Here is a 27,791-nt window from a genome sequence, read left to right as displayed (position 1 = left end):
ATGAAACCCTTGTCAATAAGCAGTTGCTAAAAAGTAGCTGAGGAAAGAAAGAAACTGAACATAAGCAAATCAAAAGATGGGACTGGGGAAGTACCCAACCACTGCCGGTATGGAGAGTGTGGGGGAACTATGATAATGTTCTTCAAAAAAGAATTAAAAAAAAAAAAGCAACTCCAAGGTTTGCCATCTCATGAGTGTATCTTTAAAACTGTATAAAAGTGGAACAAATACAACTGGATAGTTAATGTGTAGCTTGATTTATCAGTCTGGCCTGCTGCTATAAAAAAAACTATGTGAGATTCTAAAAGCTAAGAAACAATCACCACCAAGATCAATGAGTTTCATGTCTTTCTACAAAAAAAAATTTAGGTCAGGCAAAAAGTGTTAACATTTTGAACGAATTCTGAATTAAGGCCCCATCCTTTGACTTCCCACCAGCCTTTATCACCAACTGTATGTCCCCCACAACAGGTGACCGTGCTTGTCACTGGAAAGTGCTCGGCTCTTTACGGAGTTTGGTCCCACATCAGTGAAGAGAATGCACCATATTAACTACCAAGACTCTGTTAAATCATTTATATAATTTTTAAAAACATGTTACTTTAAAAATAATTCAAATAGCCTTGGAAGTGACTGAGCACAGATGAAGTGAAAACCAGCTGAAGGTCTCTAATCACAGTGTAGTGACAGAGAGATAGCTGTGTTAGTCTGTATTCTATCAAGACAAAAAGCAGTCAAGTAGCACTTTAAAGACTAACAAAATAATTTATTAGGTGATGAGCTTTCGTGGGACAGACCCACTTTTTCAGATCCTAGCCAGACCAGAACAGACTCAATATATAAAGCACAGAGGTCCAAAAATTGTTATCAAGGTTGAGAAATCAGATAAATTGTCATCCAATTTGCCAGCCTTGATAACAATTTTTCTGATCTGCAAGGATTCCTAGAAAGGTTACAAGTATGGACCAGATGTTTTAAAAAATGAGTGAGGAATAACCAGCTGAAATACATATTGAGAGAGACATATTTAAACAGTAATAATAGTGAAGGAGACTGGGGAGGAGTTCTGACTAGCAAATTACCAACACACTTCCTATTTTGCCACCCATCCAGATGGGGCTCCTTTTCGAAAGGACCCCAGTAACTTCAAAATCCCCTTATACCTAACAGCAGATAGGCATAAGGGGATTTTGAAGTTGCCGGGGTCCTTTCGAAAAGGAGCCCTGTCTGAATGAGCCGTGCGGTGGTGAGCTGCGTCAATTTCAAAGTGCCGCAGCTGCTGGCATTCTAATGAGGCGCTGAATATGTATATCAGCACTTCATTAGTAAACTTCGAAATGGACATTTGCATGGCCATTTACAAGTTTTGGGCTAGTGTAGACACAGCCTAGGTAGGGCACATCACAATGAGCATCCTGGGTATCAGGTTCATCCATCTCATTAAAAATGTTGAAATACATTACTGATTTGATGTATATGTATTTACATTTATATACAGATGAATACATTTTTACATTTTACATATTTATATTCTTCCACGTGCCAATTTTTTTCCATATGAACATAACTGAAATTGCTGTCGGTTTGGATTACATTAGACAGGTTGGGGAGGCCCTTCATAAGCCAGGAAGGTTCTTTGGACTTTCCCCTTAAAATAAGAACTGCCATAAGGCTTGTAATCAAATGAAGCTTATATCCTGTTTTGAACAGATTGCAGTACAAGCCACATATATATATGATCCAGTTGATCTGCTTCCTTGCGTATGATTTTATTGGTAATGCAATTAGCAAAACCTAAACCTTTCCACAAACTTTCTCCCAAAACTTGGCTGCTGTTTGGGATTCACTGCAATGCTTCCTGAGTTGTGGAACCTAGTTACTTTTCTTCCAAATAACTTATGAACTGACTATTAGGAGCTGGTATTCTGACTGAATCAAAATTAAATAGTTCTTCTTGGCCACTCCACTCCACTCCAGTCATGACGTAAATACAGCTGTACACGATAAAAAACATACAACAACATATGGGATAGTGAAAATAAAAACAGTATACCAGAGTGAGGTATACCACCTTTCTGCATCCTGGTAGACCTCCGACTAACCTGGCATAGGTCACCCAAGTAGGTCTGAAGTCCACAACCCAGTTTTCTTGGTAAGTTTTCGTGATAAGTTTACAGGGATTGAGGACCATATCAAGAAGGATTAAGTTACAACAGCTGGAGGGTCATTAAACTACAGGGCCAGCTGCCAAGAATATAAAGGACAAACAGGAAAAAAAAATTGGTGGTGAAGGAAAGTTTAGTCTCTCTGAGGACATGTTGACCTTTGATTTTTCTACCTGTTTGTACTCTGGATATGGAAGAAAAAATGTGGTTTTCGCTTTTGTTTTCTCATTCAGTGATCACTGGTGAAGAAGAATCCATCCAGTGGCATGCAGCCATTAGCCTGCTTACCCATCTATTATAATCAATACACTGAATTTCTGGATAAGAGTGATAGTGTGTTGAAGTGGATGTTCAGCTGCCATAAATCAACATGGCTCTAAGGAAACTTTGTATGCTATTTTGTATCCTGTAGAGATGTTCAGGATATTTGTTTCCCTGAAAACTAGTTACAATAGAAAGTACATCTAAATGTATTTCCTGAGCTATTACAAATAATAAGCTAAACTTTCTGTAGAGAATTTCCAAGCTGTATAAATACACACTATATGACCTGAGTAACTGTCCTGAGCGTAGTCCAAGCACAAGCAAGACATCATTAGAGCCCTGAAGTGGAAGAACTTTAGTGGTTCAATTTACCTGATGCAGTGCTTTGTTTTAATTTGTTTTGTTCATGTTTTTTGTCCTTTCTTGTCAGTATTTTAACATGTTTAATATTAATGTTTTAAAAAATAATCATTTTCATTGTTTCTTGACAGATTTGAAAAGAGTTTCCTTCCCAATTTTCCTGTGCTTGTGTTCCCACCAGAAACATTTTCAAACTCATTTGGTAAAGGAAACTCAAGCACAGATATGAGAAACTATTTTTTCTCTGTACAGGAGCCAATAAAGGATGTATCAAAATTCACAGATTTTGGTTCCCAGGGAAAGACTGCTGTGAATCAGATGATTCAGTAAATTTCAAAAACTTTTTTCCATATGGGTTGGTTAAAACTTAATGGGTTATGAAAGATCATCACCTTGTGTTCCAGATGTCCAGCAAATCTTTTTCAAATATCATAACAGTGCTTGGTTGGAACCCTTCACATGTGTTCTGGCAAAAGATTCTATAAAAAGCTTTTGAAAAGTCAGTTGTGATTCATGGGAAAGTTTTATTCCAGAAGCAGAGAAATCCATGTGGTGACAATGAAGTGGTGCAGGCAGCATTTTCCACTGTCAGTGGTGGAAAAATTAACCAGGGAAGTGACCAAGAGAGATTGTTGGCATGACAAAGGGTATGTTCTTACAGTCCTACTGATTCATTTGAAAAATTACACACTTCACACTAAAATAAAGCTTTCTGTATTTTTCAGCCAAATATCAATAAAAACTTGACAAACTTCCATGAAATTCAAGGTACCAATAAGCCCCATGTTGCAAACACACAAGCACACTTAGAAATAGATACTAAGTCTTTACTGAGCTTTAAAAGAACAAATTGTTCAATTAAGCAATAACGGCATAGACTCGCTAAATCAGTGGTCCACAACCTTTCTGAGATGGTATGCCAGAATTTGACCTTTTGACCTCTATGTGCAGTCCAAGTGCCATTGATACATTTTAAAGTCACTAATAGCCTTACAGGTTAAACCTCTCTCATCTGGCACCCTTGGGACCTGTGTCAGACAGGAGAATTTCCTGGACCACAGGAGGTCAATATTTTCTAGAATGTGACCAACACTTCCACTGCTTACTGGGTTCTTAGAAGACATTTAGGGGTAAATTACAGCTAAACAACAGCACAGAACACTGAGAACCAGGACTGGTAGTTGTAAACAAACCTTTTGGAACCATGGGAAACATGGCCACACCCTCAATAAGTGGTCTTCAAGCTAACTAAAATCATGCCGGATTATCGAATTTGCCAGCTAAGAAAGTTCCAGATTAGAGGGGTTCAACCTGTACTTATAATGGCTTCATTAATAAATGGTAAAGTTCTGCTTCTTAATTTATTTAGTGGTAGTTGGTAGTATTAGCTGGTATTTTGTTAATTCACAGATGGCATTGAGCAATCCCCCAGTAGCATGGGGGACCACGGCAGACCACTGTTGTGGACCACAGATGGAGCGAGTCTATGCCGGTTGAGCTGAGTTCTTGCCTCATATGCCTATGAAAATTGGCTCATGTGTCACTCTTAGCACCCATGCTAGGGGTGGCTGACCCCTGTGCTACATCATCCAAACATTGTTCATGCCAGGCTTGTTACTTTTCCCCCTTTCACTTTCTGCCCATCCATTCAAAAGATGAAATGCAATACAAAACTAAAAATGTAAGCCTTAAAGGTAGAATAGATACTATAATGAAGCAGAAAGTAAAACAGAAGGAGAGCAAGGGCAAGGACACATAAACCCTAAAGCCAACATTTAGATAGATAAGTAACAGAGAGGAAGCCGTGCTAGTCTATACACTAGCAAAACAAAAAGCAGTCAAGTAGCACTTTAAAGACTAGCAAAATAGTTTATTAGGTGAGCTTTCATGGGACGGACCCACTTCTTCAGACCATAGCCAGACCAGAACAGACTCAATATTTAAGGCACAGAGAACCAAAAACAGTAAGCAAGGAGGACAAATCAGAAAAAGATAATCAAGGTGAGCCTTGGTGCAAATAACAAAATTTATCTATCTAAAGGTGAGCCTTGATTATCTTTTTCTGATTTGTCCTCCTTGCTTACTGTTTTTGGTTCTCTGTGTCTTAAGTATTAAGTCTGTTCTGGTCTGGCTATGGTCTGAAGAAGTGGGTCCGTCCCACGAAAGCTCACCTAATAAACTATTTTGCTAGTCTTTAAAGTGCTACTTGACTGCTTTTTATTTAGATAGATTAGTGCCCATATTTAGGCATCTACATCCATCTGTACGTACTTAACTAAACAGTCTGATTTTTCTGAGCTGTCAAAGACTGATGGTTCCCCTCAACAGCATGCATAATATTTGGATTGAGACCAAGTTTTACAACAAGTTATCAGGATAAACTTTGAACACAACCTGCACTGTGTGTTTTGTTATTATGAATTCACATCTGTTTCCTTTGAAGACATTAGTCAAATTCCTGCCAGGTTCAGTGAGAGCAAAATGGGACAGCTTTAGGCCCTGAGTAGGTGACAACTTTTAACCTACTGTAATCAGTTATTAACACCATACGCTGTCAGTATGGGTTAAATCTGTACATTATATGGTAAGAGCTTGTTTAGGAACTGTAATGGTTGGCCATGTACTGCCACAGTCAGAGGCCCAAGCTGCCACATCAGCATATTCCTTGAACCATTCCAACATACTAAGGTGGAGGGGTGGTGGGGAGCGGTGTTGGTTTTTCTTTTTTTCTGAGCAGACAAGCTCCCCTATGTTCTGCACCTGGCTTGGCCAGTCCTGTTTGCTCACATCCGTGTGGTAGGGTAGGGTAATCCAGAGTGCATGACTGCACATGCTCTTGTTGCAAGTTCTCTACTCTGTCCTGTGCTAGGGAAGTGGTAAGATGGCTGCCCAGTTTTACCCAGTATGAACTAATGAGACAACTTTTAGGCTGCGTAATAGATCTAGCTAACATTGGTTGCAATGGCAGAAAAGCTACTGGGTGAATGCAAATTCAAGCATGTTACTTATAACTGATTAAGGTGGCCATCAGGATTCCCTCATAATTTCCATCCTCGGGTGAAATTAATTTTGTTATTTGCACCAAGGCATATGAGGATGTGCACCACCCCGAGAAACGTGCTGCCAGCTGTGGGCGCTGCAAGCACTGAGCTAATCAGCTGGGCAGCACCTGACTCTCTCCTGGGCGGCTGCCCAAGTACTCAGCGTACATAGAACATGGGCGACCACACTTCCCACCAGTTATAAAATCATGATTAAAAACTGTGATCAGGATGAGGTCCTAAAGTAAACCCATTTTAGTGATTAGAAAGCTGTCATGACAAGCTGTTCATAGCCTCTGGAGTTTTTGCAGCAAATGGCCCTTGTCGTAGAAAACTCAAAATTTGTAAAGCTCCAATGTTGAAATGGCAGTTAGAGGAGGAGATTGCACGTCTGGGTTAGCCACACTGTGGAAGCAGCACTAGCAATGTCACTACACCCTCTTGACCAGGAGTCTCAGGCATGTCCTACAGAGACCAAGGATGCCATTAAGAAAACAGATTAAACTCCATGTCTAATAGGTTCCCTGCTGAGAGAGCCAGAGATGCTGCCAATTGTGGGCCTGTGTTCTGTGACTCAAACAGCTGTCCACCAGGTATTGGATGGAGACCACTCCCTCTTTTCCAATAAGCCAATAAACAGTGTTTTGGTGGCAGTGTGTTTCAGCCAGTTATAGGTAGGTAGGTAGGTATTTACTTCTTTTCTGATTGCCTAGTGAGCTTGAATCACTTGGAGTAAGCTTGCTGGCCCACTAGGCTTTACAGTGGATGTAGTTTGCTTCTTGTGCCCTGAACTGCATGTAGGAACAATAAAAAGAGATCCCTTTCTTTCAAAGCTTCAGTACCTAGCAGTGGGGAATATGAGCAAGATCCCCCGGGGTGAGAACTGACAGAGAAGAAAAGCCTATTGTATGAAAGAAAGAGGGATAATTTTCTAGTCTAATGTGGCACCACACTCACAAATGCTGCTGACTGATTTTTTAAAATAAACAACATGCATTGAATCATCCCTATTTATGTAAGAGCACTTTTAGCCATGAGTGATACCCAGGTGATGAACGAATAATCAAGCTGTGATGAGGTACAACAAAGGATGTGTGATTGTCGTAAACTAAACCCTTCCCAAGGGGTTTTAAAGCATCGGCTGCAGATGAGGCCTCCAGTCAATCAGACATGGTATTGCATCATGTAAACGACACCCTCTAGACTTGCCTTATTTGCTCTTATGAAATTCCTGTCAGGTTTTACATATAAATAATTCAGGTAAATGGCTCTAGCCACTGCAAGCTGCCAATTATTACAATGCCACTAATCTCTGTCACTCATTAGCATTGTGTCAGCCACACTATTACAAATCCTCCCATTTCCTGATGAGGAAAACTATTACTCAGGTTTTAGTTTGTGGGCACTTATTTCCAAAATTTTCCCCTTTGGCCCAAAATAAATAAATAAATTTAATTTTTTTACACACACACAGCATTTGGGTCTTTTAAATTTACAGAAAATTTAAAATATCTGGAAGTCTACAACTTCAGATGTTTTTATGGGCCCAATACACAGGTATAAATTGACAGCTAAATCCAATTGAGTTATACCATTTTTATATGACCTGGGGATCTTTCTATGCTTCTGTAGTTCAAGTCTTCATATTTTAATGAGATAACATTAAATTTGGCTCCTGGTCATTACGATTAATTTGTATTATGGTGCCCAGCTAGGAGCAAAATCGCAGGCACTGTACAAATACAGAACAAAATAGGACCCTGCCCCAAAAAGTTTACAATGTATGGAGTTGACCTATGTATCTACCGTAGATACTTGTACAGACCCCATCACTATGGCCTCTGAACACCTCATTCTCTTTGTTGTTTTCACCCTCATAACACTCCTGTAAGGTGGGGCATATAATTATCTTCCTTTTACAAATGGAAACTGTAGCACAGAGAGGCTACCAAAAGGTCATGCCAGGTAGTCTGTGGCAGAACTGGTATTTATTCCCCAGCTCTCCTAAACAGAGCCCTAATGACTGTGCAGTCCTTCCCCTCAAAAGTGTTGTGGCATAAAATATGTCTATTTTGTATTTGTATTTTTGATTTTCGGGGAATGATTAATGTTCCTTGCTTACGGGAGGGCTCATGGAAATTGCCTGCTTTAACTCATAAGCAACCTGAGCTGGCATTTCCATTTTAAAGGCAGTCATTGAAGAAGAACAAGTAGATGAAATGAAAGCAGACAGTGGGTAGAAGAGCTGTGTTTTGGAAGTGAACATGGTGGTTTTGCCTGAAGACTAAAGTCAGCTTAGATAGACCTAAAAGATGCGTGACATGTTGCTAAGTCATGCTGCTGACATTGAGCTTGTCCCCCTGCCATGAGCAGTGAGCATGAAGAGAGGCATTAGTGCAGTTTCACCAGTCAGATATACGATTCATTTCATGTTATACCAATTCTCTCTCTCTCTCTCTCTCTCTATTCCCCTCTCTCCGGCTACACGCATTGTGACTTTGAGACAAGCTTTTAAAATACTTAAAGCAATCATCGGGAAGCACTTCTTTTAAGACTCTTGCCTCTGACACAAACCTCTGGCAGCTTAATGTGTTACTCTTGATAGAAAAGTGATGTGTAAATTATTGGCTCTCATAAACCTTATCAGATGAAGTGTACAGCTTCTGTTATGAAAACACCTGGGTACAATAATCCTGATACTTTGTTTCACTTTGTGCTCCTTTGTGGAAAAGAAAGAGTTCTGGGCTCTGAAATAGTCATTGACCTTTGTTCAGTAGCTGGAATTGCTATCCTTTGGTGATTAAATGATGCTTCACGGGCTAGTCAGCCAGAGCCAGTCAATAAGCTATTAGTGCCATCACCACTATTGTGTCACAGCTCAGACCTGAATAGTGTGATTAGTTCTATTATCAAAGCCTTAGCAACCCCATGGTAAAAGCACATTCAGTGATTTTTGAAAGCTTTACATAGCATTCAGAAAAAGTATGGAGCCTTCCCAGTGTTTGATGTGTAGAAATCTGGCAACCTTGCACAGACCAGTTCAAGACCTTAGGTGTCATTTGGTGGCTGAACTGTACACTGAAATCAATATACCCATGGGGGGACCCATTTTTGTAGTGGGGTAAAAAGGTCACTTTGGCAGGAAAAAGAAAATTGTGGTGTGACTGATTCTCGAGCAGAGTGATGAAAGAGAACAACAAAGGTCTTTGCAGTACCGATTTGTCCCATGCTGGTGGAAGCATGGGTGGTTATTAGCAAAATATTGCTCTGAAGCAGCCTTCTGGCCTCCTCTATTAGTGTTTTGTCTAAGGATTAATGATGTGGTACAGGAAGATGCATGGAATAAAGGGCCCGTAAAATAGTGCCATTCACATGGTTCACTTAGAGCCATAGCCCATCTGCTAGCTTCAGTTTGACAATACAATAGCCATTAGAACTGTAAAACTAAAAAGACACCAGGATTTGTGTTCCAAAGTGGGCATCGTCACTGAGAAAGAATGTTCGAGGGCTCTTCCAACCAGGAAGTATCTACTGGGCAAAGTAAAAAAACAGAGTGATGTGCCCAGACAAATACCCAGAAACCAGCTAGTTCTAGATAAGCTCAAGAAGATTAATAATAGAACACCACTTGTCATCACCTATGGCCCCCCCGACTCAAACCCCTCCAGCACATTATCGACAGCCTATAACCTATACTGGAACATGGTGTTACACTCTCATAGGCTTCGGGTGACAAACCTGTCCTTTCCTACAGACACTGCCCTACCTCAGGAAAATTCTCACTAGCAACCACACGCCACATCACAGAAATACTAATCCTTGAACTTTTCCTTGCAATAAGCCCTGTTGCCAACTCTGTCCACATATTTACATTAGAGACGCCATCACTGGACCTAACATCAGTTACATAATCACGGGCTCATATTCCTGTACTTCCACCAATGTGATATATGGCATTATGTGCTAGCAGTGCCCTTCTGCCATGTATATTGGACAAACTGGACAATCGTTTACCAAAGAATAAATGGACACAAATCAGACATTAGGAATCTGAACACACATAAACCTGTCAGTGAACATTTCAACCTTGCAAGTCATAGCACTCAAAACTTAAAAAGCTGCATGCTAAAACAAAGAGACTTTAACGCCAAATTACAAAGGGAAACGTCTGAATTGGAATTCATTCTCAAGTTTGACACTTTACACCTCAGACTCAACAAAGATATCAATTACCTTACGCATTACAAAGACAGTTTTGCCATCTTTGATATTTGTAGTGATCCCAGGCAGCCAACTTAACTTAATAGACACTTGCAGTAAGTATTTTTCTTTCCCCTCTACAACCCTCCTTCTATCCTACGTAGCTGATTCACCAGTTTTTATTTAATTGTTTCTATCTTTCTGCTAAATTCCCTTCATTTCAGCTTTCATTTATCAGAATTTTCCAGATCTGAAGAAGTGGGTCTGTTGAATGAAAGCTCATCACCTAGTAAATTATTTTATTAGTCTTTAAAGATGTACAGGACTTCTTTTTTGATTTCCAACCAGTAGTTTCTTTATCAGAACATTCTCGTTTGCTGTGTCAAAGTGAAATACAAATGATGCTTGCAAACTCAGTGACTGCCTCCTAGTGACTTCTCTGGCAATGCTCCTAGCAATAAACTACACTGTGTATCATATAAGACAACTTTAAAATAAGATGCCTGCAGGAGCCGGGGCAGGAGAGCAATTCAGCTCATGTGTATTACTTTATAGGTTTGAAATCATTGAAAGTCACAAGAGGAATCTCTGAGATTTTTAAGGGGAGGATTTGGTGATGCTGTTTGGGTTATGCTGGGATGTTGGTGGAGGTTTTTATACTTTTGCTTTCAGTTCAATAGCTGATAGTTTGACAGGGCAGCTTTGAAAGGGCAGCTGTCAAAAATAATTGTGAAAGAAGGACATTTGCTTTTGAAGACAGTCTGTGCAGTTGTATTTGGATATATGTGACTAAGCACACCTGCCACCTGGCTAAAAGTCTTTGGGATTGTTATTTTCTGCAAATTTAAATGTCATAGTTGATTTTTTGTGTGTGCACATGCATGCCTATACATCTGGGCACCCTGACGGTTAGGAAAACACTATCAATATTTTTATGCATCCATCAGAAACATCAGGTTTTCCACCAAGCCAGATAATAGCCATGTAAACATTTAAAAGTTTGCTATATTAAAATTTTTTTTTAACTTTTTAAAGCTTATTTCTTAGCGAAAGTTCCATCACTTTAATCCACAGTATGTGGCTCATAAATCCAACTACATTTCCCCGCGACGAAAAGATGTATTGTTCTTTTGAATCAGTTGTTAATAAAAATATTGAATTCAAAAATACAATCATACCTTTTTTGTTGTCAGATTCACTAATCATATGTTGCATCAGCCATACTGAACATGTGGCAATATGCCAGTAAAGGATATGTGCTTCCCTTGAGCTTTTTATAAAATTCTCATTAGCATCGGTGTTCCTAAATGTATCTTCTTCTCATCTTTCCATTCTTAGACAAATGCTTGTGGACAGGAGTTTAAATCATAACACTGAAATTAAGAAGTGAGATTAAAAAGGAAGTCAAGTGTAGAAGAAGAAAGACTGTCAGATGTGCGATTTAATTTAAAGAAGAAAAATAGCGTCAGAAAGATTTGCAATTACATGCTGGCATGTCAATGGAAAGAACAGTAGAGGACAACACATGCTGTTTCCCAGACACACCCAGCGACTGCATCATCACTCAGCCTTCTATAGTATGCAGACCTTTATTCACTCAATGAGAGGGGTCAAAGCAATGTCAGTTCAGAAAATGGCCACTGTTGAACTGTCTGTTCCTGCTAGAATCAAGCTGGATTGGAATCTGTCTGGGCTTGATTCAGCTATCAATAAACATGTTGTCATCTGCACATCTAATTAAGAAACTAAGTCTGTATATTAGTGAAATAAATGTTCCGAATCCAGTTAATAACTGGCAGTGGCCCCTCAGTTTAAAATAAATTACTGAACAAACAAAATCTGAAGAAGGGTTGCATACAATACAGCATCAACCAGATAAAGAAAAGATTCAACCAGTGCTGTGAAAACTCCTACTGGAATTAAAATAGGATTTGGAGCAGAAGTAGTGTGGGAGCCAATCCCATTTAGGATTTTATGATTTGTTGGGATTTGGTGGTGTGATATTTTTTAACTTTCTGTTAATTTTTCAGCTTCAAGTCACTACATCAGTGATAGAATATGTGTATTTGAAAGTTTGATTCTAGAAACATTAGGTGCTAATTTCAACATGTATATCAAAAATGGAACCATTCTAAAAAGTTAAATATAGAATGATGAGAACATCAGCATGCTCTATGTGCTCAGTAAGTGTATTCAGAAACTGCAAGAAATGGTTAGAGCTCTCTCGAGAGTAGAATTGCCAGTTCCCATAGAAGAGCTGAATATTGATGGCTCTGCAAGAGAGACAAAGTCAATGCTATTGCTATTATCAAAGCACAAACTTCCAGATCTTCCAGTAACTTTTCACATTGGTTTCATTCAAAGACATCCAAAAATGCCGCAGGTCAGTCTGTGATTGTGTCATAAGTACAAATGGAAGGCAGATACCTGAAGTAGAAACTTGCAGCCTTCTTTTATATGAACATTACTTTCAACATAGCACAAAATCAACAGAGAAATTATTTCAGGTTGCCCTGCAAACATTCTTCCAGACAGGTTTCAACTCACAGGTCCATTAGTACATGCAGAAAGAGAGGGGAAAAATAAATGAATTAACACAAGATGATAGATTAAATCAAAAAACAGCTAGAAGGCACCTATGCAGAGAAAATTCTCTTCTACTTCATGCAGTTAAATCTGTATCTCAAAGGAAAACTGAAGATGCTACCAAGAAGAAAGATTAATGCATGGCACTGAGATCTTTGTCGTTTGCTCGGGCAGCAGAGACACTGTGAAATAGATAGGAGAACAACTCAGGTGTAATTAGCTTAAACTTCTGACAAACGGATAGCTAAACCATTAGACCTTGTTTAGAAAAAAGTTAATATACAAGAGAGTCCTACATTGGGAATTCAAAAACATCTCCACAATTATGGTCATGACTAGTTCAAAAAAGAGCTTTCTACTGACAATCAGTGAAGCTATTGAAGATTTTGATCCAGATCCTGGATAGCCCTGAAACTGTTTTGTGCTGACAGTGTAGAGATGCTACAATTAGTGTGGCTAGCCAAAGGAAGGCCAGCTCCAGTCTAGGGCGATGGTGTAGCATTACTGATATCAGTTACTGTATCATCAAATGTCTGAGATGACATAGGGGACTCTGTGCCGTGTTGAATGATTGCCACCATCTTAGGACCTCAAAACCATTAGCAGCCAGTTCAGACTGGAACAGCTTGAGAGCTGCTCTTACCTTATCCTAGGAAACTGTCATTATACACAGTACTACTGCTACTACTTAAGCCAGACACTCTGTGAAGAGTGAAGAATAAGTTGTGTTTGTTTTACTTACAGAATCAGACAAAACTAATCAGTACATCATTAATGTTTCTTTCTGCACAGTGAATCAGCATCACTAGTAGGTCTGTAAGTGGCTAGTGGAGGTAGCTTGAGATCATGGCTGTTAATGGTGTATAGTGTCATAGGAAGAAGTGGTAAAAAATTAGGAAGAAGGGTGCATTCAAAAGCGGGGTTTCCTTTTGGATGAGCCAGGGCTACACAGACATTTTGGCTTTCAAAAACAGCTGTTCCGGAAGCTAGATCCCGCAGGAGTACACAAATGAGGCACGAAATATTTAAATCCATGCCTCATTTCCATTTCCTACATGCAGTATTTGCATGCCCCTTCCAAAATGAAGGGGCAGTGTAGATGTAGCTTTTGAGATGAATGGTTAGAGGATGCTCTAGAAATGTTATAGTACAGAAAGGGAAAAGATTTTTCTACTAGTCACATCAAATCAATCTGGGTCCTAAAAATCAAGCTCAGTAAAAACTTGCACATAGGACTTTAGGATTTGCAATTGTTATAAAATAAATAAATAAGCAATCATAAGTTTTTATACTTCTCTATTTTCAAAGCCATACACAAGCTTTAGCTACACTAATTAAGTCAAACAACAAAAAGGGATGAAGGTTTTGAAAGAAGAAAGTCCACTAGAAATCAATGTGAGTAGATATTCATTTAAAACATTTCCTACTGTTTGGTTTTTTTCTAAATTTCTTTTTATCATCACTGTGAAGTATGTGGCAGGACTTATTGGAAGCTATCATAGCACTTTGTTCTTGTTCTGTTCACCAATAGCAAAGGTGTAAGCAGTGTTGTTTGGTGAGCTATTTAACATCTTCTGTGATACTGTACATGATTTCACTTGCAGCACAGTTTTTAAATCTGTCGCTGTAAATTTGATGCATTTTGTCCATTCTTCTAACTAGTCCCTATCAACCATTTGATGGTGGCCCTTTGAACAACTGGAGATATTTCACACAAAGCTTTTGTCTGATCCCCAACTTGAAAGTACAGAAAGGAACTATTTGAATGAAAATTTGTTTATGGAATTAGTCTGATTAAATAGGAGATTATAAGTGATGAAATACAGGGAGGTCCTGCTATTGAATACCAATAGAAGCGGTGCTCACAGTTGATGTTAATTGTATTTGAGGATTCCTTATTAACCCTAGATTTTATCTAAAAGAAATAGCAAGAAATATTTTTCTGTTTTCCCTTTTGTATATAAAACAGAATTTTATAAGGAACTTGGACAATATCATTTCTAGAGGGGCACAAAAGGATAGCTATTACTCTGATCCTGCCAGGGACTTATACAAATGTTTAAATGCCCACGCTGTATTCCCGCTGTTTCTGATGTCACTGTTCAATGTGTAAAGTTAACACATATAAATCTTTCAAGGGCCTCTGCTAGTATCAGATTTCACAAAATAAAATTAAGTGTTGCAAATCTAACAAGACTTCCTGGTGTTCTAGAGGAATCTGCTCAAAGATAATATAATGCAGGTAGGAAAAGAGTTAATGTGGGGCATGTTTTATTATAAGGAACTTGGATAATAATGGTTTTGCATTTCTAATGGAAATGGAAAATGGTAAATTAGAGCAGAGAAAATCTTTTAATGAGAACATGACCCACAGAAATGTATTTAAAATCAGACAGCTTTGTGTTCAAAGGAGATTACTCCTTTTCTGATAATTTAAGGAGGCAGAAGTTGGACATTTTCAGATTGATAGACCTATGGTGAGATTCTTGCTTCCCCCGTGTCCATTTTACATCAGGCAAAAGAGCCAAGGTAGCATAAATAGGTTCTCAAAATATCTGAGATCCAGGTGAGGGAGGAGCCCCATAAAGCATTGATGCAGATAGTTGTAAGACTTTCCTCGTATACCCTTCAGATGGGGCCTCCTAGACCCAGAAGGCGTGTTGAGTGTGTGGGAGCTGCAGCATGTAATACAGGTTGAACCTCTCTATTCTGGCACCCTTGGGATCTGAATGGTGTCAAACAAGAGAATTTGCTGGACCACGGGAGGCCAATATTGTCTAGCAGCATTACCGAGACTTTCACTGTTTACTGGGCTCATGGAAGACATTTAAGGGTAAATTACAGCCACACGATAGCACAGAATACTGAGAGCCAGAACTGATGACTGTAAACAAACTTTATGGGCCCCAGAAAACTTGGCCATACCCATGATAAGTGGTCATCTGGGTGAGTAAAATTAAGTCAGATTAGAGATGTTGCTGGGCAAGAGAGTGCCAGATTAGCAAGGTTCAACCAGTACTGCAGAAATTCTGAGCGGAGCTGAAGTCTGTGTGACCGCTATAGGTGGCTGCTATAATTTAGGCAGGGCTCCCACAACTGCTCCCATCTCAGGGCTTGGAATAGCCCAGCACTGAAGGAAATATATAGCCCTTTTCAGCAAGGCTTCCCAATCCATGGCCCACAGGCTGTATACAGCTCACCCAAGCATTTTAGAAGGCCTGTGTCCTGCTTCTACACAAAATCTTAATGGCTGATTCACTAATGTTTTGTTGTCATCATGTTTATACCATTTTAGTTAACCCACCAGTCAACCAATTGTCATATACACACTGGGGGGACCAAACATACCCAAGAGTGGGCTGGTGACATTCTCTGCTTGTAGGAGGGACTGGCACACAGACACTGGGTACACACACACACCGAGACACTGGGCGTGTGTGCGTGCGTGTGTGTGTGCATGCGCACACACACACCCTGGAGAGAGAAACGGGGAACCTCCAGAGCACACCCAGTGTGGGAGAGTGGAGGGAACACCCCACTGCAGCCTCCAGGCACACACAGACACCCAGGCCCAGAAGTGGGAGAGAGAGAATGCACATCTGTAGTCCCCAGGCATGGGCAAGAGAGAGGGAGAGGGGAGACCTGAAGGGAAGAGCAAGGAGTGTCCAAAATGAAAAGATGCCTGCCCTCAAAAAAATTTCAGCCCAGTGTGGATCTTAAGTCTGGGTTTTTATCCCTCAGCAGGGAAGCACCGGCAAAAGGGCTAACACCTGCAGATCCAGTGGGGCCAGTCCCTGAGGCTCACTTCCCCTAGGCACACACGCACCTTTTTGCCTGTTCGGCAGTCATGAGTTTTATGGCCAGTAGTGCTCCTGGGCTCAGAAAAAGTGCAGCCCAGTCAGGCTCCAGAGCAGGAAATTGGTCCTCGTAGCTTGCAACCTACACTGCTATTCTCAAACTCAAAAAAATAAAAAGGCACCAAAATACAAGTTTATCCCAAGCAATATTTTCTCCAAAGTCAGCCCGGGCAGTGTAGACAGGCCCTTAGAGATGCAGCACAGAACCCCACTCTGATCTTATACATTTTTATGCAAATGTTGTTTTGGTAGTGGTATGTAAAATGTCACCATATTTATTTGTGAGTTTAACCACTAGAATGACAATAAACAAAAAGTGATGGTATGCCCCATTTCCATCCTGCTGGACTGAGAATCATCACAAAATGTTGGCATGCCGGAGATGTTGGTTTAGGTGCTGAGATTATTCCCTTTGGGTACATCTACACTAGAGAGTTTTGTCAACAAAACTTGTTTAGTGTCCAGATTACAAAGGCGTTTTGTCGATGGAGTTCTGCTGTTCCTCCATGAGGCAGAACACCTTTCTCAATAGATCTCTGTCGAAAGAAAGCCAGTGTGGACATTCTGGGGGGCCCTCTGTCAACAGACAGGGCTTCTGGGACACCAGGCAACCCTGTCTGCTGTACTTCTGGTTGGCTGTTTTGTCAAGAGAGCAGCCAAGTAGTCTGGTTGATCTCTGTTGACAGAGTGGAGGGAAATCGTGATGGACCACAATACTCAAATGTGAAAGGTGTAGAGAAAATCTATTAAGTGAAGAATAATAATGATGAATATCTAACATCTACTATTATATTTATTTATTGTCTTCTCTTACTCATTTTCCTAGATCAACCTCATGACTATAGTTATAACATACTAGTCTCCTGAAGCAGTGAAAATATGATTCAGTCTGGGAGGTACAAATGGGGCTGAAACATGTTCCCTTGCCCTGTTATGGATTTGATAGCTCTAAATACAGCATAATCTGGGAATGTGTTTAGCTCATGGTTTGCTCCTATCAAAGCTATGAAACTGAACCCTATTTTATACAGATTTTGAAAATTCTGATTTTTAACAGAGCTCCCTGATACACCTGATTTTATCACATTGTTAGGAGTTTATCTTGTAATCTATTTAAGTCAAGTGCCTGTCACTTGCATTTATCTGTAAAGTGATATGTGTGCTTATAGCACATTATGAAAGATAGGAGTTTCGAATGGAGAAGGAAAATTTTATTTTTTAAAAAACAGCAGGGAGAATCATTATCACTCTTATGGTATAGCTTACATTGTTAGGAAGTAAAATTACATTGCCTGGTTCCTTGCTGCTCCTGGATAAAAGGACCTTCTGTAAATTTTAGATTAAGAATTACAGTTACTATAGCTACGTCTACACATGAATGCTACATCGAAATAGCTTATTTCGATGTAGCGACATCGAAATAAGCTTTTCGATGAATAACGTCTACACGTCCTCCAGGGCTGGTGCCGTCAACGTTCAACATTGACGTTGGGCAGCACTACATCGAAGTAGGCGCTGCAGGGGAGCGTCTACACACCAAAGTGGCCCACATTGAAATAAGGGTGCCAGGAACAGCTGCAGACAGGGTCACAGGGCAGACAGCAAGCCGCTCCCTTAAAGGGCCCCTCCCAGACACACTTGCACTAAACAGCACAAGATCCACAGAGCCGACAACTGGTTGCAGACCCTGTGCATGCAGCATGGATCCCCAGCTGCCGCAGCAGCAGCCAGAAGCCCTGGGCTAAGGGCTGCTGCAAACGGTGACCATAGAGCCCCGCAGGGGCTGGAGAGAGAGTCTCTCAACCCCTCAGCTGATGGCCGCCATGGCGGACCCCGCTATTTCGATGTTGCGGGACGCAGATCGGCTACACGTGCCCTACTTCGACGTTCAACGTCGAAGTAGGATGCTATTCCCATCTCCTCATGAGGATAGCGACCTCAACGTCTCGCCGCCTTACATCGATGTCAACTTCGAAATAGCGCTCGCCACGTGTAGACGTGGCGGGCGCTATTTCGAAGTTGGCGCGGCTACTTCAAAGTAGCCGGCACGTGTAGACGCGGCTTATATGTTATGTCCTGAGATTTTTTTTCTTTGAAGGCTGAAGTGCCACTAAATTGCCATGCCCTTTTGATTCCAGCTGGATACAGTAACTCTTAAAAATCAATCCTGCAAATGGCCGTAATTTTTTAAAAGTCTGTGACTTTTCTAGGTCCTGGCATAAACAATAATGTGCATGCGTGCTTTAACAAAGGAAAGTATATGCACATAGCTGTATTTATCTTAAGAATGAAATAATGCCAGGTCTTTGCTTTTTAAATAGAAATCATTACTTCTTGAGGATCATTTTTTTTAGAAAAGCCAGCAACACTACATTGAAGTTATACCAACAGAATAAAATAGCTATGAAAATAAGTAAAAAATATGGATTTAAAATCTTCACCCTGTCCAATCAAGTTCAACATTGGAATTAATCCTTTTAAAATATTTTACTGTATTCTTTTGCTACCAGAGTTAATGAGCTGGGTGTATTTCTACTTAGCAAGGCTAGAGATGAGTCTTTAAAAAGAAAAAACACTTTTGTTCCATGTTGTGTTGTTGAAGAAATGAGCTGGCAGCCAATAGGTCAGCTCACCCTTTGATAAACATGGTCTGTGAAATGGAGATCAAAGCTTCAGGAAAATTGGAGGCAGAGAAAAAATGTCCAGGAAGATCAGCCAGATCTGATCAAGAAGCGAAGGTCTGCTCCCATTAATTTGAAGTTTTGGTGTCTTTAGTACCTTATAATTGTCTAACCCTGATGGCAGTCCAAGAGAACTCAGACTCTTCTGACATGAATAATTTGGAAGGCTTGAGAGTTCCCTCATCATAGGCTGTGTCTACACGTGCACGCTACTTCGAAGTAGCGGCACTAACTTCGAAATAGCACCCGTCGCGGCTACACGCGTCGGGCGCTATTTCGAAGTTAACTTCGATGTTAGGCGGCGAGACGTCGAAGTCGCTAACCTCATGAGGGGATAGGAATAGCGCCCTATTTCGACGTTCAACGTCGAAGTAGGGACCGTGTAGACGATCCGCGTCCCGCAACGTCGAAATTGTGGGGTCCTCCATGGCAGCCATCAGCTGGGGGGTTGAGAGACGCTGTCTCTCCAGCCCGTGCAGGGCTCTATGGTCACCGTGTGCAGCAGCCTTTAGCCCAGGGCTTCTGGCTGCTGCTGCTGCAGCGGGGCATTCATGCCGCATGCACAGGGTCTGCAACTCGTTGTCGGCTCTGTGGATCTTGTGCTGTTTAGTGCAAGTGTGTCTGGGAGGGGCCCTTTAAGGGAGCGGCTGGCTGTTGAGTCTGCCCTGTGACCCTGTCTGCAGCTGTGCCTGGCACCCTTATTTCGATGTGTGCTACTGTGGCGTGTAGACGTTCCCTTGCAGCGCCTATTTCGATGTGGTGCTGCGCAACGTCGATGTTGAACATCGACGTTGCCAGCCCTGGAGGACGTGTAGACGTTATTCATCGAAATAGCCTATTTCGATGTGGCGACATCGAAATAGGCTACTTCGATGTAGGCTTCACGTGTAGACGTAGCCATAGAGATGTATTTGGGAGAATTTATTCCTGATATTGGAAGGTTGGCCCCTTTTAGTCTCCAAATAACAACTGGAACTTGTGTTGCACTTTGTTTCTTATCCTTTAAAGAAATCTTACCTCTTTCTTTCCATGTTCAACATGGTGTTATGTATAAAGTCAAAGGGGTAATTTATCATTAGGGCACACGATTTCTACTAATCACTGAGAGTTTATTTAAGGCTTTATATTTTATCTGCAAAGCAAGAATTGTTTCATATCAAAGGGAAACACATTACTATAGATACTGAATGAACCAAGCAGGGTTGTATAAAATAATCTGCATCTCTGTTATATTTGTGGCACCTGCGGGCATGAGAATAGGCACAGTGAGTATTTGCATGACAAAAAAGGGAGGTAGTGTGACTCTTGGATGTATAAACAGCAGAGTTGTGATCCGGAATCCAGAGATTATTTTCTTCAGTATATCCTGTTGCTGAGACTGACACAGGAATATTGCAGCCAGTTGTGATAGTCACATTTTGAAAAAGATGTTGAAAAATTGGAGAGGGCGAAAAAAAAAGACATGAAAGTGACTCAATGATTGGAGGAAATACCTTGCAGTGAAAATGCTCAATCTGTTTAGCATATTGAAAAGAAAACTGAGGGGCGGGGCAGATTATAGAGTGGAAGTTCTTCATAGGGAGAAAACACTGGACTCTAAAGGACTGCTTATTCCAATGGAGAAAGGCAAAACAAGAACCAATGGCTGGAAGCTGAGGCCAGATGAATACAAATGGTAAATATATCACAATTTTTTTAACAATGAGGGACATTACTCTTTGGAACAAACTAAAGTAAAGTCTCTTGGTCCATGTCTACATGAGAAGACTCTATCAACAGAAGTCACTGTTGGAAGGGATTTCCCAGAAAAGCTTCTGCTGAGCGATCACATCTACACGTAAAAGCAGATCAAAAGAGCAATCCACTCTGTTGACAGAGAACTGCCACACTGCCCGGCCATCTCTTGACACCAGAAGCTCAACAAACAGGGCTGCCCAGTGAACCAGAAGCCCTGTCTGTCGACAAAAGGGCCCCAGAGCATCTACAATGGTGGCTCTTTTGTCACCAGAACGCTGTCGAGAGACAAAGCACATTTGCCGTGTGGACTCTCCCTGCTTTTTTTCCAGCAAAAGCCCAGTTTTGCAGGGAAAAACTGCTCATGTTGCTGTGGTCTTAATGTTTTCATATGAAAATTGAATGCCATTATGTGTAGTACCCAGAGGCACTGAGACCTCATACTAGGGCGAGTGAAGTTTCTGTTCCCCAGGCTTGTTTGAGAGCCAGCTGGCCTTTAGCTCGTGCTAGAGCACAGGGCTTTAGACCTTACAATCACAGGTTCAATCCCTAGTGCTGGCAACCCAAGTCTGTTGGTGTTACATATGCTTTAGTCCAGCATATGCTATTTGGGTTTAAAATACAGGTACAAATGGATTAAACTGAAGTGTCTGATGAGACGAAGGCCAAAGCGGCACTAAATTGCCATGGTGAACCCATACGTTGGAGTCAGACAAGCACCTACCCTACCCCAGTGAGGCTGCTTTACGTTACATTCCACATCCTATGCTTGTGAGAAGAATAAAATAGCTCTCGTGAAGTATATTCTGGTCACGGGCCCAATCCACCTGTGAGATATGAGCAGAGACATTGTAGAGCCCTTGTGCCAGCTCTACATAAGTCATAAAGGCCCCTGCATGGAAGGTGCTCTCAGTGTCATAGTGCACCTTACCCTAATTGAAGGTAGGCTGACTGTGTCTTTGGGAAGTAGGCATTTCCCCTTAGTGATACAGATTCTCTGAAATCCAGACTTCCTAGTACATTTCCAGGAGCTGTCTGCTTCCAGCTCCTGCAGATGCTCACAGAGTGAGACAACTTCAGGAAGTGCACAAACTCCTAGGTGGCTGCATATGTTTGTTTCAGAGTATTGGAAATAATTATCAACTTTGATATAAAACTCAAAGGGCTCGGCATGTAAATGAGCTTGATCGGTGAATAGCAATGAGGTGCTGCACTGCCTGTGCGAGGGGTCTCATATTTTGGGTGCCCTGGAATGGGACTGACTTTCAGAGAGAAGGAATCAGCACTTTCAGCAAATCAGGCTCTCTTAAGTTGTCACAAGTCTGGCATCCAAAACACCAAAGCTCTGAACATTTTTAATCACTATTGAAAGTCTTGACCTTGTTTTTATTGTCTCCGAAAAAAGGCCTTTTGTACCAGCACATCATACAGCATATGCAGCGCAGCACCTCATTGTTATTCACCGATCAGGCTCATTTACATGCCCCCTTTGAAGGAGGGAACTAATGTAGACGAACCCAGACTGATAGACTTTAAGGTCAGAAGAAACCGGGATGCTCATCTAGGCTACGTCTACACGTGAAGCCAACATCGAAATAGCTTATTTCGATGTAGCAACATCGAAATACGCTATTTCGATGAATAACGTCCACACGTCCTCCAGGGCTGGCAACGTCGATGTTCAACTTCGACGTTGCGCGGCACCACATCGAAATAGGCGCTGCGAGGGTACGTCTACACGCCAAAGTAGCACACATCGAAATAAGGGTGCCAGGCACAGCTGCAGACAGGGTCACAGGGCGGACTCAACAGCAAGCCGCTCCCTTAAAGGGCCCCTCCCAGACACAGTTGTACTAAACAACACAAGATACACAGAGCCGACAACTGGTTGCAGACCCTGTGCCTGCAGCATGGATCCCCAGCTGCCGCAGCAGCAGCCAGAAGCCCTGGGCTAAGGGCTGCTGCCCACGGTGACCATAGAGCCCCGCAGGGGCTGGAGAGAGAGCATCTCTCAACCCCCCAGCTGATGGCCGCCATGGAGGACCCAGCAATTTCAACGTTGCGGGACGCGGATCGTCTACACGGTCCCTACTTCGACGTTGAACGTTGAAGTAGGGTGCTATTCTGATCCCCTCATGAGGTTAGCGACTTCGACGTCTCGCCGCCTAACGTCGAAGTTAACTTCGAAATAGCGCCCGACGCGTGTAGCCGCGACGGGCGCTATTTCGAAGTTAGTGCCGCTACTTCGAAGTAGCGTGCACGTGTAGACACAGCTCTAGTCTGGCAAACTGCAGGCTGGTGAACTTGACCCACCCACTCCTGTAGTTGACCTCTAACACCTGGCTGAGTTATTGAAGTCCTCAGACTATGATATAAACCTGTCACTTAATTGAACTTCTGTATCAGAAATTATGAATGGATCTAGATTACCTATTCTGTGCATGCACTGTGAAGCACCTGGCATTGGTTTCTGTTGGAAGACAGGATACTCAGCTAGATCGTCCTTTGGTCTGACCCAGTATAGCCATTTTTATGCTCTAATTGGAAAGATTTTTCTAGTCCTTAGAACTGTGTAGTTGGGACTGGGGCAGGGAGAGAGTTGTTTGCCATCTGATGTTCTGGTAGAAAAGGCCTTTTTTCAGAGACAATAAAAACAAGGTCAAGACATTCAAAAGTGACTAACAGTGTTCAGAGCTTTGGTGTTTTGAATGCTAAACTTGTGGCAACCTAAGAGGACCTGATTTCTGAATGTGCTGATTCCTCCTCTTTGAAAGTCAGTCCAATTCAAGGGGACCCAAAATATCAGACCCCCAAAATCACTGGCCATTTTTGAAAATGTAGTTATTGATTGTAAAATGCAGATTGTTTGGGCCTTAAGGGAACAGACAGTAAACAGCAGCCTTAAGTCCAGTGCTTTAGCATTGATGGACGGGGGAAGGGGGAGCAGGGATTTGCAGACACAAAACTGCCTGTTTTCTTCTTCTTTCAAGATTTTTTAAAAACACCTGTAGCAGTTTTCATGATGCTGCATAGAAGATGTTGTAATTGGGTACCCTGAAGCTCTGAATCTGTAATGGTTCAATAATGTACTTGAAAGTGTTGCCCTGCAGTAACACAGCACATTTGACATAAACTGCTCCTCAGCTTGGATGAGCGTATTCGCAATGCTTATTTAGGCTTATTTTAATTCAGCTTGTGTTGTTCAACTCTAAGGCTATGTTTAGATTACAGGAATTTGTCAGCAGAAGTTGACAGAGAGCAGCTGGACTGCCAGCTGCTCTACTGGCAAAACAGCCACCCAGTAGCATAGCAGGCAGGGTTGCACAGTGTCCCGGAGGTCTTTTCTGTTGACAGAAGGCCCCCGGAATGTTCAGACCAGCCTTTTGTCGACAGATGTCTGTCGACAGAGGTATTCTTCCTCATGGCAAGCTGGGTGGTGAGTTGCATTCTGTTGACTTACTGATGAGAGAATGCCCTTGGGAATCTGGACATTCTGCAGGTTTTGTCGACAAAATGACCATTTTGCCAACAAATCCCTCTGTTCTAGACATAGCCTAAGGGAGTCTCCTCTCTGGTGTAGTCAGTGAGTATTCAATCCTTACCACCAGCACTTTCCCATGAGTTCATGACTATCAGAATTAACTGGCTCACTTGTTATCAGGAGACTCATTTAAAAGCTTGGAAGTGTGCAAAGTTTTATCTGTAGAATACAAATGTACAAGGACTTGGTATTTGACTGAGTTGCCTTTGCTGCCTTAACAGTGGCACAAATGTGTTTTACAACCTGTTAAAACACGATAAGTAAAATGTATTCTTTCATTTTGAAAGGGAAAATAAATTTACTTTTGTATTTAGATAGCTGCTTTCCTAGACAGGCCTTTCATGCAATGCTGATATGATGGTGCCACTATTCTAGTGCTGATCATGCAAAGACTTGATGGGTAACGCAATAATTAGTTTTATGTAAAGCCCTAGGTGACAGGAATAGCAAGGTATGAAATGTCGTTACCTAAACCTTATTTGCTTATGTCCTGGAGGATGACAGTTTTGACAAAGACTGATAATTTTTCCTTCTTCCCCCTAGCTTCCACAGCAGGTGCATTTGTACATTCTGAGGCTGTATAGTGTCTGCAGTAGTCTACGTAAAGTAAAGAGATGGCAAAGAAAGACTGAAGGAATGTGGAAAATGAACCATTTTATATGTGGGATAAGGGCCTAAAGAGAGAGAGAGACCCCAAAAGCCCAAGGTGAAATCTTGCCTCATTTGAATTTGTGTTTGGCTTTAGTGGGGATAAGATTTCTCTCTCTCTCTCTCATACACACGCACACGCACACTTTAAAGAGAACACCACTGGTCAAGACCTACAGCCCCCAACTCAAACCACTGCAATGCATTATTAAAGACCTACAACCTATCCTTAATCAGGATGCCACACACCAAACGGCCCTAGGTGACAGACCTGTTCTCTCCTACAGACAACCTCCCAACCTTATGAGGAGTCTCACCCACAACTACAGTCTATACTGCAGGAACATCAGTCCTGGGACTTTTCCTTCCAATAAAGCCTGCTGCCAGCTTTGTCCACATATCTATTCCGGAGATACCATCACTGGACCTAACTAGGTTATTCACAGAATCACAGGCACATTCTCATGTTCCTCAACTAACATCATATATGCCATCATGTGCCAACAATACCCAGATGCTTTGTATATTAGATAGACTTCAAACTCTCTTAGACAAAGAATTAATGGGCATAAAACAGACATAAAAACACTCCTGATCCACGAACCAGTCAGTCACCACTTTAATGGAGTGGGCCATTCTGTTAATGACCTGAAAGTTTGCATCTTACTGAACAGGAATTTTCACAACCCTTTGGAAAGAGAGGCTGCTGAACTCTCTTTTACATGCATTTCATGCATCTGATGAAGTTGGTCTTTGCCCACGAAAGCTTGTGCTCCAAAATATCTCCTAGGCTACGTCTACACGTGCACCCAACTTCGAAATAGCTTATTTCGATGTTGCGACATCGAAATAGGCTATTTCGATGAATAACGTCTACACGTCCTCCAGGGCTGGCAACGTCGATGTTCAACTTCGACGTTGCTCAGCCCAACATCGAAATAGGCACAGCGAGGGAACGTCTACACGGCAAAGTAGCACACATCGAAATAAGGGAGCCAGGCACAGCTGCAGACAGGGTCACGGGGCGGACTCAACAGCAAGCCGCTCCCTTAAAGGGCCCCTCCCAGACACACTTTCATTAAACAGTGCAAGATACACAGAGCCAACAACTAGTTGCAGACCCTGTATATGCAGCACGGACCCCCAGCTGCAGCAGCAGCAGCCAGAAGCCCTGGGCTAAGGGCTGCTGCCCACGGTGACCACAGAGCCCCGCAAGGGCTGGAGAGAGAGTATCTCTCAACCCCCCAGCTGATGGCCGCCATGGAGGACCTCGCTATTTCGATGTTGCGGGACGCGGATCGTCTACACGTCCCTACTTCGATGTTGAACGTCGAAGTAGGGCGCTATTCCCATCCGCTCATGGGGTTAGCGACTTCGACGTCTCGCCGCCTAACGTCGATTTCAACTTCGAAATAGCGCCCAACACGTGTAGACGTGACGGGCGCTATTTCGAAGTTACTGCCGCTACTTCGAAGTAGCGTGCACGTGTAGACGCAGCCCTAGTCTATAAGGTGCCACAAGACTTCTTGTTCTCTTTTATATTCAAATTTGACACATTAACACATGGTTTGAACTGGGATGGGAATTTTTTAGGTCATTATAGGGGCTCTTTTGCATACTTGGCTTAATCTATTTCTTGACTCCCTGCCCCCTTCTGCCCCTCTGCTCTCTGATTTGCTCACCTTGATATATTTTTCTGATTTGTCAACATTGATTACTATTTTTGGTTCTCTGTGCCTTACATATTGAGTCTGTTCTGGTATGGCTATGGTCTGAAGAAGTGGGTCTGTCCCATGAAAGCTCATCGCCTAAGAAATTATTTTGTTAGTCTTTAAAGTGCTACTGGACTGCTTTATTTTTTAAAGACACAGTATGAGGCCCACATTGCTTTTAAAATGTTGTTCTTTTACAAGTTTCCATTTTCAGTCTAAATTTCACTGTATTTCTGCTGACAAAGCTACGATCACTGACAGTCAGTGTAAGAGTTTTAAAATCATTCTAAACTATGTCGTTTCTCTCCCAGAGCAGCGTGCCTTATTTATCTCTGTTTTGGGACCTTATCTGGTTCAGACTGAAGTCAACAAAGAATTTCCCCATTACTTTAGTGGGGACAAGACCTTGTAATCTCCTTTGTGCAGAACATCTTCTTTATTCTTTGCCTTTTACAGCACCCTCTATTTTGCCAAATAAATAACAAAAATCATAGCACTTAACTGTGGCATCTTTCTTAGGGACCAGCTGCAGCATGAGGAGCAAATACACACACAGAGCCAGTGCTGAACTAAGTTTGTTAACAGCAAACAAGAAGAACATTACGTAGGAACATCCTGTAGCTTACTGTCATTAGCGGGAGCTTTAATATGTTTTTCAATGCATCGTTAGGGAGAGGTGTTTATTGTTCGAAGTAAGCCTGTCCTGGATAATTGTGAAAATACTCCGTTTCTAGTGTAAAAATAATTAAAATAAAAATGGCGAGAAGCAATTTTATAAATATTCTGTTTCCAATTCAAAAAGAATGTGGAATAAAGTAGGAAATATAGATCAGAGTAGATTCTTGGCTGCCTTTCCAACTTTAAAAAGTGTATTTTATTGTTTCTAAGCAACACAGTAACATTTGCTATTTGTATGTATTCTCTGTTGCTTTTCTGGATGCATAACTTAGGAGGTTATGAGCCTGTATGGTCTGAAAATATGTCCAATATCTTTTACCCATC

The 27,791-nt window shown here is 41.7% G+C and overlaps 2 long non-coding RNA genes across 2 annotated transcripts in view; one reads left to right on the top strand and one right to left on the bottom strand.

Moving 5' to 3' along the window:
• Positions 1-12,580, bottom strand: part of LOC142013632 (uncharacterized) — a 74,510-nt gene extending 61,930 nt beyond the window's left edge. The window contains exons 1-2 of the long non-coding RNA XR_012645740.1: positions 12,458-12,580; positions 11,209-11,403 (exon numbers count right to left, since the gene is read on the bottom strand). This is a non-coding gene — a long non-coding RNA (uncharacterized LOC142013632). The remainder of the gene's footprint in view (positions 1-11,208; positions 11,404-12,457) is intronic.
• Positions 1-27,791, top strand: part of LOC142013633 (uncharacterized) — a 226,394-nt gene that overhangs the window by 159,834 nt on the left and 38,769 nt on the right. The window lies entirely within an intron of this gene.

The sequence above is a fragment of the Carettochelys insculpta genome, chromosome 5, assembly GCF_033958435.1.
Source record: "Carettochelys insculpta isolate YL-2023 chromosome 5, ASM3395843v1, whole genome shotgun sequence".
In the NCBI taxonomy this organism is placed as follows: domain Eukaryota; kingdom Metazoa; phylum Chordata; order Testudines; family Carettochelyidae; genus Carettochelys; species Carettochelys insculpta.
Note: the sequence above shows the minus strand (reverse complement) of the source record. Positions and strands in the feature narration are given on the sequence as shown.